Source organism: Pinus tabuliformis, chromosome 2_2, assembly GCF_031772625.1.
Source record: "Pinus tabuliformis cultivar Carrire ecotype Pingquan chromosome 2_2, CPIR1, whole genome shotgun sequence".
NCBI classification, from domain to species: domain Eukaryota; kingdom Viridiplantae; phylum Streptophyta; class Pinopsida; order Pinales; family Pinaceae; genus Pinus; species Pinus tabuliformis.
In genome coordinates, this window is record NC_142300.1 from 465,632,044 (window position 1) to 465,644,297 (window position 12,254).

Here is a 12,254-nt window from a genome sequence, read left to right on the forward strand (position 1 = left end):
CAGCATCACAGGTATAGGACAAAGGCAAGAGGCCAATGCAGGATGAGGGGCCTTAAGGTGAGCCTTCAGGTGAAAGAGAGGCTGACTTCATTCTCATTCATGATGATGATACAGATACGGGTCCACAAAGTGCCAAGCTTAGGGAGATCATCCAGGAGTAGCAAACAAAGATCCAAGCCTTATCCCTTGACTTGGAGAGAGCCAAGTGGAACGTTAAGTACTTGGAGCAGAGGAAAAAATAGCTTGAGGATCAGCAAGCAATCATGGAGCTACAAAACATTCGCCAGAATCGCCAGGCTGCACAAAGGAGAAGAATTGAGCTCACATCATTGGAGCAAGAGATTAATAAGGATTAGGAGGCCAATATCGAGAGAGTTAACATGCACTTAGAGTGGCTGTTGGACAAGGCTGAAAAATACCATGCATTTCTGAGACACATGGCTTTCCACTACATGGCACGAAACAAGGTCTGCAAGGCTCGAATCAGGAATTTAAAGGCAAAATTGAGAAAGGCAATAAAGAAGCAAAAGAGGCAAAGGGAGCTTGATCATCTCCAGATATTGGTCGAAGCCTCTTTAGCCCAGCATAACACTTAATGAAGAAGCTCCATCCCAAATTTCAAGAAATTTGGGGCATTTTTGGTATTTTTGCAAATTTTTGTACAAAAAACAGGGTTTTTCTCCCTGTGTGCCGCGCGACGTGCCGCGCGCTTATGATAGGAGGCTCCAAATGCCAAAAATTTTATATTTTTGGATTTTTCATGAAAAATCATGACTTTTGGTGCATGGCCAAGAAGTTTGGGCAAGTTTTAAGTCCTCAGGAGGTCAAAAACACCCTAAAAATGACCTCTCTACCCCTAATTTCACACACAGGAAGAAGTCTTAGGAGATTGAGGTTTTGGAGGGGCAAATGGGGACCAAATTCAAAAATTCCACTTGGGTCTGAAAGTCGACAGGTAGGGCTTTCCAACAAGCACACTTGGGATCAATTTGGACTTTCGAAAGTGCCTCAAACTCAGTCTCAAAGTGGCATGACGCACAGAGAAATTGGCGCGGCGCACAGAGGTTTTTTGCCAAATTTTTCACCTTCCAGCTTAGAAATTCAGCCAGTTTGACTAGTTTTGCTTTGTGATGTTATTTTTGATCTATATTGATGTAATTGGATAAACATTATGTAATTTTGGAACTTATTTACTTGTTCTAGAGGATTCATTCACTAAAATGTGAAAAATGTAATGAATGAATCAGTTTCCTACCTTATAGAGGCAAGTTGTTTTGATTTCCTAGATTTTAGTGCTTTGTTTAGAATTGGTTGAAACAACTTCTATAATGATGAGCTCGACCCCTAGAGGCAAGGGAATGGGTTGGGTTACCTATATCATGTAATTTCTAAGTCATTTTCAGGGTTGGACACTTGGGATTGCTTTGGCATATCATTGTACATTCTATCTCTGCATTTTTGGCTAAGGAAAGACCAGGGTTTTGCAGCACTATTTGGGATCCATGTGGCTTTATGTTTTGATGGTGTGCTTATCTGAGTAATTGTAAGTTCATTAGTGTTATGTGTATCATTTTCCTGCTTCTTCTTCTGAATTTGAGCAAATGAGTGATTAAGGTAGAATCCATAACTGCTATGCTCTGCCTTTGAATTTGTTTAAATTTTCATGTTTTCATCTGTTTAAGGAGAATTCTTGAGACTCTCTTGCTCTCCTTAGCTCCTCACCAGTCTGATCTATTCATTCACTCACTTTAAATCATCAAAACTATTTCCTTCCTTGCCCCAATCAGAACTCTGCAGAAACTGTGCCTCATCCCCGAGCCCAATTTGCCTTTCCCTGTTTCCAACGCAAAACCCTCAAAAACTCAAATCAAATCTTTTGCACTTAATACCTAGCCTAAAATTAGTTACTAAATCAGTCATCTCAAGCCCCATTGATTATCCTTCACTGAGATTGACACGGAGAGAGCCCTCTCCTGTCCTCGTAGGGCTAGCTACGAGGCTGAGTGTGGTTTGATGTGGACCTAGAACCTTGTCTTTTCAGCTTGAGGCAAATCTAGGCTCTAACAAAAGTAATCGGCTCCGAAGACAGAGGAGATCCCAAGTTTTGGTAGGACAACGATGTGATTTATGCAATAAAAATGGTTGATAAATTTGATGTGTGCCAAAGGCCATGTGGATGCATGTTCTGCCAATTAATGGTGAAATGTAATGAATTTATGATTTTTTATATTGTAATTGATTTCATTAATACTAAATATCACTGAAGATTTCACTCATAAAAGTATTTTATTCATGAATAATTGATTATTTTCTCTAAGTGCAGGCACTAGTCATTCTTATATTTTTTCCTCGCAGGCTAGTCCCAACAAGAAGAATTCACGAGAAATGTCTCGACCGGCTAAACCTAGAAGGAAAATTCATGTTCAACAACAGCCAATTGGTCCTGCTCCTGAGGTCACAGAAATCCCTGGGCTATTTTCTAACATGAAATGCATCCCTCACGCTGGGGTCTCTAGCTAGGAGGCCATGTATAAGCTTTTGAAGATCAAGTGCCAAAAGTCATAGAAAGAGTAGTTATAGTAGAGAATAGGGTTCTTGTTTCATAAATTACATACAGTAATGTGCCCAATTTGTTTCTCCATAGAATTGACACTCGCCCAAGAATCTTGCCTTATATGGATATGATCAGGTGGGTCATTAGTCATATGACAATCATAGATAAGAATTTCATGACCCAAAGATAGACGATCATCATCTCTTTCATTACGAAGACTTGTTTGCAATGCATCACCTCCCAACAGCTAAGAAGAAATATGATAAACAGTTCGTGAAGACCAATATGAGGCCATTCAAGGATGGATTAGAGATGCTAGCAAGCATAAGTAGGAGGAAAAGGGTATGTATGTTATAACCTCTATTAACGCACCCTATTGTTTTGCAGCTTCGATGATGTATAGATTGTTTGGATATGAGAATAATGCGAAGCTTTCAGACCAATGGGCACCCCTGATTGAAGCCGCCTTTGATGGTTATGTAGTGGACTAGGGAACTATCCTATCCAACAACCTAAGCAATGTAATCTTAGAATATAGGAAAAAGCGTAAGTTTACTTTAATTGTTCCCATCCCCTTCTACATGAGTGCCTACATTATGGATTTTATTTGTTTCACTTCATATTTTCCATCCATGGGATGAAATGGACTATTGAAGACCCTTTATCTATTCACATTTACCAAGATATTCTATGGGAGTCAAAATAACAACCCTAGTTCTACAATATTAGCGATGGCGTCATCCTTCCTATTTACTAGTTTGTTTTCAATGAGAAGTTCCCTAGAATCTCCATTGAAGCCAATATTCACCTGTTATCAGTTCGAAGATGGTTTTGGGAGGAGTCATTTACCTATGTTCAATTTTTTGGTAGCCTTGCACAACCTCATGTGTTGCCCTTATATATCATTGATAAGGTCCTAGCCCGGGAAATAGCCTACCTCACTTTGGGAGATAGCCTATCTAAGGTCATGAAAGAAAGAAAAAACACAATGTGGAATTTTTTTCCGTATCGATGTGGATTTTATTCTTTATATAATTTCAAACATGCTACTAAGGAGATGGAGGAAATCCAACTGAATAACTTTCCAACCGTTCCAAATAAATAGTATGATCGAGTATATATTGCGAAAAATGTTACAACACAGGAAAAGATCAAGAAGTTTACAAATGAACCTCATAAATTTGATGATTTATTTCAATCGATGTTAAATTATTTAGAGGTTGAAAGAGATGAAACAGGATGGTGCAACCCCGAGGAATTAGCACAGTTTCATCAGTACAGGGTTAAAATGATTTCCCATTTTCATAGTGAAATTTTGAATCTAGTCACCAGAACATGGAACAAGAAACAAGAGCAAGCATATCTCAAAGTCAAGATGTAGTTCATGTAACTGAAACATCGGGAGCTAGCGAATCAAAGGAAAAGAAGGTAGGGACAAAAGAAAGTCTAGATGGGATTTGGGAACAACTTATTAAAGAGAGTGACCCTAAAAAACACAAATTTCATTGAAAACACAGATTTCTTAGACTTTTGTCATCACTGAGAAGAGCTCGTTCACTGTTGAGCCTTCTAAGGAAATTGTCAACAATTATGATTTGGAAATCATCCCAGTTTTTCCTACCTCTGAGGTTGTTCTCAATATTGAGGAGATTCCTCCTCTAGACATAGTTTATAGTAAGAAATATAGAGTAGTAGTAAATAGGTAGAGAAAGAGGAGAAGGACTGACGAAAGGTAGGCTTTGGTCCCTACAAATACCTCTTTTGAAGTATTGTGGAAAGATTCCCAAATGACCCCTGCTGAAGATCTTAGGAGACTATCACAATATGCAAAAGCCTATGCTAGTGCAAAAATTGACAAATCCACAGAAGTGCAACAACTCCTAAGGGAGAGACATAATAGAATAAGGAACCTTGAACAAAATTTAGAAAAATAAAAGAAAGGAATCATCCAACAATGACAAGCTCAAATTTTACAATTGCAAACCAGTTTCGATTGGATGAAGATTGAATATGAATCTAACATGAAGAGTCAGGATGTCCACATATAGGATCTAGAGCATAGGATTGAGAAACTGAAGGCTAATCCGGAGATGGAAGAATTCATGAAAGAAGTAGTGGAGCTAAATAACCTTGTTTCTCATCAGCAGGTTCTATTTTGCAAAAACCTTGACATTATCGAAGAGATGTGCCAATTAGTTGATGCACTTGTGAATCAACCATCTGATATGAGGACATATGACAAGGAAGTTGAAGAGAAAATCTTTGATTTCATTGACTGGCAGAACAACTCTAAGGGTCGATTAGAAAATATACCTAACATAGAAGAATCTCAGAAAGAGATTGTCTTCCAAGAATGGGAGATAAGGCTTAAAAATGCAGAGATGGGAATCTACAGTGCTAGGGATATATCTAGCAACATGATTCAATCAATCAAAGACAACCTCTTGGATGAAATTTAATCTTGGAGTGCCTAGAAAATACGTTGCCCGATGTTGAAATATTGACAAAATCTTGGCAAGAATCCTCAAAGAAGAAGGTTGAGCGGATAAAAGCTCTATCAAATATTGACTTGGAATGCCATTGTAATTTCCTAGTCAAACCACATGGGCAATGGTTGATGCCGAGGTGTCTTCTAAATATAATAGTCAGGTGCTGCCAACTCTCAACAATGTGTTATGCACTGCACGGATGAACATTAGGCCTCAACATCCACCTGAAATAAAGGCGATGAAAGATATATTGGAAATTCCACAATGATTTCGAGAGAAGTCTTCGTCCAAGTCTTGATCAACTTGTTGTAACATGAGTGTACTATTATTTTGTATTTCTATTTTAAGTGTGGTTTTTTTGGACCATCACAACATTTTATGGACTGTTCTATATTTGGGTTTCAACTTTAAACTTTAAATCCTCTTCATTGTTATGAAGAAAGGGGCTTTTGAAATTTTGTGAGAAGTATTTCGGTTTTTACTACTATAGCTATAAACAACTCTTAATAGAAAGAAGAACCACAACGATTTTACTTATGAGCAGAGTGAATTTGTATCGCGTATTATTATCTTTATGCTGATGCTATTTTTTTGGGTTGATTACTATTTTAATTGAAGTTTGTTTTAATTGAAGCTTTTCATATATGTTATTCTCTGCGATTAGATCATTATCACCATTGATGTGTTTAAATCTAAATGTGTTACTATACAGATGAACAATGATATCATATATGCACAGTTGATGATTTGGTATTTTTGTTATATGATAGCACTTGAAACCCTATGATGTTTGACTTGCAATAGAGAACTTCCTCTGAGATCCATATCTCCCCAATATTCTTGAAGGCGTGTGATGTGATAATCTCCGACCTCATATTTGCTCCAATCTCCAATATGCAGACCCGATATGGTGCATTAATTCACTTGCAGACCCCATATAATAAGAAAATTGTATTTAATCTAAGATTACATCCATTTATTGGAACTTTCGTTATGTGCCATCATCTGAAATGGCCGACAAGATGGATGCAATATTGATATTAAAATGAATTTAATTGTAATTTGATGTCCACCATATCGAAGCTTTATTATAGCACAAGTTTGCAAACTATGGAATGTTGCAGTTATCTCCGATATTATGGACCTGATACAATTATTAAAATGAGTTAATTATGTTATTGCATTCATTCAAGATCAGAGGTACCCATATTGCAAATGTTTTTCTTTGTGTCATTTTGAATGTTCCAATGTGTAAACCTCTGATTACACTACTAGATTGAATGACTACATTGTGTTGATTATGTTTGCATATGCGGTACATCCTTGTGGGCTGACTTATATATATATATATATATATATATATATATATATATATATATATATATATATATATATATACATACATATATCTAGATATATATATATATATCTATATATATGTATGTATATATATATATACATATATATATATATATATATATATATATATATATATATATACATACATATATATATATATATATATATATATATATACATACATATATATATATATATATATATATATATACATATATATATATATATATATATATATATATATATATATATATATATATATATATATATATATATATATATATATATATATATATATATATATATATATATATATATATACATATATATATATATATATATATACATATCTATATATATATGAATGTATGTAAAAGCTGAAGGCAAAGATGTGTGTAATGATTGCGAAAGGTAAACATAGAATGTTTGATGCTTAATAGGCATAACAAATCGCATGTTATAACAAACCACATGACATCAAAGAGTAATAACTTATTAAGGAAGAAAAAAAACTCATTACATGTCATGGTCGCCCCACGAGAGGTTCGATCAAACATGAAAGATAGTGGGTTCTAAGACCCTTTTATTAATATGAAGATTACATGATAGACCCATTGGATAGTAGTGTCTTTATCTGCTTGTATGCCTTTTGTTTTCCAAGTTACAAGTTGTTGTGTTGCATGGGAATCATTGGATTAATGTCAAGGGGGGTTTCCCCTTGGGATTAGGTGAGGCACCAGATTTTCCTAAATGGCCTACAACCTGGCCTTCTTAGAAGGTTGGAAACCTATTATTGGCATCTTAGGATGGTTTTCAAGGCACTGGAAGGTTTCGTCAAGTGTCATGGAGCTACTTCCAAGCTTAGCATAGGGTCTGGCATTGTCGGCGTGTAGAAGGAGAGGTAGGAAGCTCTCAGGAGTCCATACCAAAATCATGGTAGGTAAGCGATGCAAGACTGCCTATGCTGCCTGCAGTAGGATTCCTTCCTAGTGGGAAGGGAAGACTCACTGGCCATGAATCCATTAGAGAACATATCACCTAAGCTGAAGAGGGATAATGTCGTAGATCATCCCATGTAACCAAAGGTATCATCATCAAACCGTGAAGCATGTCTAGGAGTGTACGAGATTTATTAGATAGAGACATAGTCAGAAAGACTAGGTTGAGGAAGCCTTTGCAACAGCAGATCTTATAACTGAGGAGGTTCTAGAGCTCTTTGGCTTAAGACACTACGCGATTCAAAGGCGGGGTCCTTTGGCCGAGGCATGACAAAATCAGAGAGAAGGTTTTGTTGTGGTGCATAGGATTGAGGCTATGAACTTAAAAGAAATTTTTGGATAACATTATCCTTTTGATTGTCAAAACCCTAGTCAAGGGAGGCTTCTCATTGGTGGAACTAGATTTCCCTGCATGTGATTGGTCAAAATGACATGGCAGGAAAGCCATAGAGTGGTTGTCGTCTATTGGTGGGAGGAACCTTTTGGTAATAGAGTTATATAAGATCTATGACATTGGGGGAATTATTTTAGAAATCTTCAATAGTAAAGCTCTAATTCATATAACATTGGTTCTTTATAATAATAAGAAAATATCTAAACTTTGAAATGCATAAGTGATAGCCCTTTTAAAAAAATTCGTTGTATTATAATAAGCATTATCAGAGGAGGCCACATGGAATATTAGACTCTGCTTTAGCAAATTGGAGATTCCCTATCGATGTATTTTGCTATGTGACACGATTCAAAGTCCTCTCTTTTCGATATGTGATAAAGGGTTGTATTTCGAAATTGCGATATGATAATCTTGCAGGTTGTTCGATATCAGAGGTCGGAGGCAATGGCTTATCGAAACAGATGTCTTTAACGATGAAAATACATTTGCAAGTATGTGAGAACAATTTCTTTTTTTCTTTTTTTCATTGTCAAACATTTTGAAAATATTTGATTTCAATTAGAGTTGTAAAACCATTGTCATATCAATCACCGAAATGCGACTTTGCAAAATTTGTTGTTTTTTTTTCTATTTTAAATTGAATCAAAAGTATGCTTATTGAAATGAAATCGGAAGGGGTTAGTTCAATATTAAAGGGCTAAATTCGCACGACAATACAAGTGTTGGACTTATGGGTTATTTGTTTCATTTATGCTAATTAATATATAGTAAAAGAGAAGTTGTACAAAAAGATTAAGTTAAATTGAAAAATAAAATAGAGAAACATGATAAGAAAAAGTGGAAGAACAAATGATCCAGAAGGAATTTACAAATACATAGGGGTCCCCATTACCAATATGATAACAATAAAGTCAATTTTGGATTGTTGTCTTTTTTACCACAACAGTGTGAAAAGTTTGTTAATTTTGAGTCCTTTTGTTGTTTGCAAAAAACATTGCGAACTTCTATGGTAAGTTACTCCTTGGAGAGCTAAAAAGAGATTTGGAAATAAGTGAGAACATATACTCTAGTTTCTATTTCACTGTCAAGCATTTTTTTAAAGTATTTGATTTGAGGCAAAGTTGTAAAAGTATGATCATATTAATTAGAGAAATGCAAACTTGTAAAGTTTGTCTTCTTTTTTTTCGAAAGACGAATGCACACAATATCTTTTTTTGTAGAAAGGGGAAAATGTATGGAATTTTAACTGCATTTCATAGCAAGTACCTATAAAATAAAGGAACTATTTTGAAATTGAATGCAAAGTATGCATACTAAAAGTGAACTAAAGGAGGCTAGATGTAGTGATTAGATTAGAGGTGGCTGTAAAGAATTTGATGGTAGTACCGATTCCTCTTGCTGCCTACGCTTGATGTAAGCCTTGCCTTCCATGCAAGAGTAGTGACTGAAGGAAAATGATGGAGAGATGCGAAGATCATCCAACGTTCAAAATCTAGAGATAGCAGTGAATGTTAAGCCTTGTTAGTCTATGTTGCCAACGCCCACTATCGCCTTTCATAATGTCATTCCTTGTGATTTATGTATTTTCAAACCCCATTCCATTCGAAGGGGAATTTATCTGTGAGACCCTTGCGTTATTGGGGCAAGTGGAACATAAGATGGGTTGAAGGCATCCCATGTCAGACCTTTGTATTGGAATAAGTCAACAATGAAAAATGATGCTAATTGAGGGGGTTTTTATCCGGCGACATAGAAAATGGAAATTACTTTTCCAAGTGCTCCATTTACAAGACCTACTTCAACCCAAAAGTTACATGTGAGGGAAACCTATTTTTCATTGCAAATAAGAACATTTTCATCCAACTGTTCAAGTTTTTAGTGTGCACTAGTAGGATGGTGGTTCCTTTTCTCTGCGTAGCAATGTGCAATTGGCATATTCAATTTTTTTATCATTTGTATGTGATGCAATTCGACAGATAGGTTGGTTGGATATAGGTGGATTTCATTGTCAAATTGCTACTCCTCACCCTTTGCCAAAAATGTATTTGTCCTTGACATGATAAGGTTCCAGTCTTTGACTGTTGGTGTCATATTTTTTATAGTCAAAGTCGCTATGTCCAAGCATGTCAATGTCATCTATTTCCATGTTGTTTCTAGGTTGTAGCTGAGAAAGGAATTGCCATTCTTTGATGTCTATGAATTTAGGGGGGTTCGGCATATCATTTAGTGGACATGTCTTGAGAGCAAGGGGAATGGCAGGTTTCAAGTTCTCGATGAACATATTTTGGAACAAATGCATACATTTTTCGTTCCAAATGCAAAATGATTCCTTTACGTGGAGCCTATGTCTGATGGGAGTGTGTGGAAAGGGAAGCATAGGATGCATCAGCAAGAGAAGGGATTTAGGAATAGGAAGAGAGGACATGAAAAATCTTGCAAGGATTTATTTGTTTCGATTGGTTATGTTTTTAGCAAGCCGAAAAGGACTAGGAACATGCATCTTCAAGAAGAGTTAGTGTTTCAAGCGAAGCGGGTCTATTCATGTATGCTACAATGAAGGGTGGTGTTGGGAAGGGTGAATCTAGGCCATGAGAAACACATCAAAAAATAGTTTGAGTAACATTAAAGGAAACAAATGAGCAGCTACAAAGTGAAAGGGGAGGTTTTCTAGGATGTGGCATGTTCTCTGTGCACCGATGTCCCTATCGGAAATTGTTTCTACTAAATTTTTTAGGACAACACTAACAATAGGTGTTTAGGGGTGGATAGTGTGGGAGACACGTGACAATATTTTCCAATAACTTTCTAATTTTGTTTCTAGTTTTGATGCATATTACGCGATGTAGCACAAAAAAACATGTCGAGAAAAAACTCGCTGGCAATTGATGTTTTCTCTTGAGATGTATAACATGCCAGAGTTGTGTACATTTAACGTGTCATCATTAAGATCAGGGACATATTTCTTTCATCCATTGTCATCAATGATAAAAGAGGAGGTGGGTTTCAAATCCCATGGAACTTGATAGCGGTAAACAGGAGTAGGAGATCTTTTTTGAAGACTTGAATAGGGGTAGTATTTTGTATGCCATTGAATGCAATTAAGAATATTATCATAGTCTTGGAGGTGAGAGGATGAAAATATCAATGGCGATGGGAGGATGCATGGGTCATTCTCTATATATATGTGCACATAAGGTCCACGTTGTTTAGGACCGCGAGGATTCCAACAAGAAATGTGTTCATCGAAAAAAAAAACTTCCTCTATCCATCATGACTTGGTCATCCCAATCGAGGTTGTCCATATGAAGTGCGTTTTTGAGCCAAAAGAAATCATGTATGTGTGTGGAGCCCCTATGCTTCCACTCATACCTGCAAAGATAAAAAAGGGAATTTTTTGAGGTTCTTGCAGATCTAGACAAAGAAACAAAAGGGAGAAGGATGGTTAGGGAAATACCTACACTAGAAGTCCTTTGCATGTAAACCTCTTTTCAAGACCTCTTCGAGGAAGATTGTGAATTGACAATGAATGTACTGTGCTGCAAGATGGGAATTGTTGATTATATTCTTGAACTTCCATCAAAACAGCTTGAATGAATCCTCGGGTGGGGTGGCTGGTAGGCATGCCCATGTGCATGTCATGCCATTTAGTGTCAACTGCACTTAGGGTGAAGAAGAAAGTAGGTCTACCTATATGCACGATCATATTAGTGAGTTCACCTGTGCGGTTTTTCCAAAATGAGCTTGTCCCTCTAAGGCTTGATCTGAAGTGCATAATCTGTTTGGGAAGCATGGAATCAGGCATGTCATGGAGGCATACACGAGGTCTATAATGGTCATTGGAAATCCCTCTTCAAGGTTTCTCTTCACGAAAACAACAACAATTTATTGACTATGATGCCACAACATAACATTGTACAAGTAATACGATAATATTGGATGTTGGGAAAAATGGTTATCGTAGTAGTGTGTGAGGTGAACAACATATTTGATCTGGGATGTTTTCGCTTATAGATGTATGGAAAGAATCACATGAAAAATTGCAACTTAACACAGAAATGTGCACATAAGAAAAGAAGAAGTAAACACATAAAAGGCACAAAAGAAGACACCAAGGCTTGATAATAGAGTTCGTCCAATTTGGACTACATCTCTGGGCCCAGCTCAACAATGGGGGGGCCTTTCTTATTAAATGGCATGAAAGAGAAGAATTACAATCATCAACTGTCCACAAGAGGATTATACCTCCAATCTAAAAGATGGCTGTGAAATGGATCCCTGAGATGGAGAGGTAAGAAACACCAATGCGTTTGTAGCAATGAAGGGGCTGGAGTCATGTAAAATTGCCCAAAACAGACAGATATGTGCTCTCGGCCTCCTGCCAAACGAAACAACATGCTGGAAAAATGACTCCTCTTTGCTCTTTCCAATTGTCATGATTTTATAATGGGCTTTTGGACATA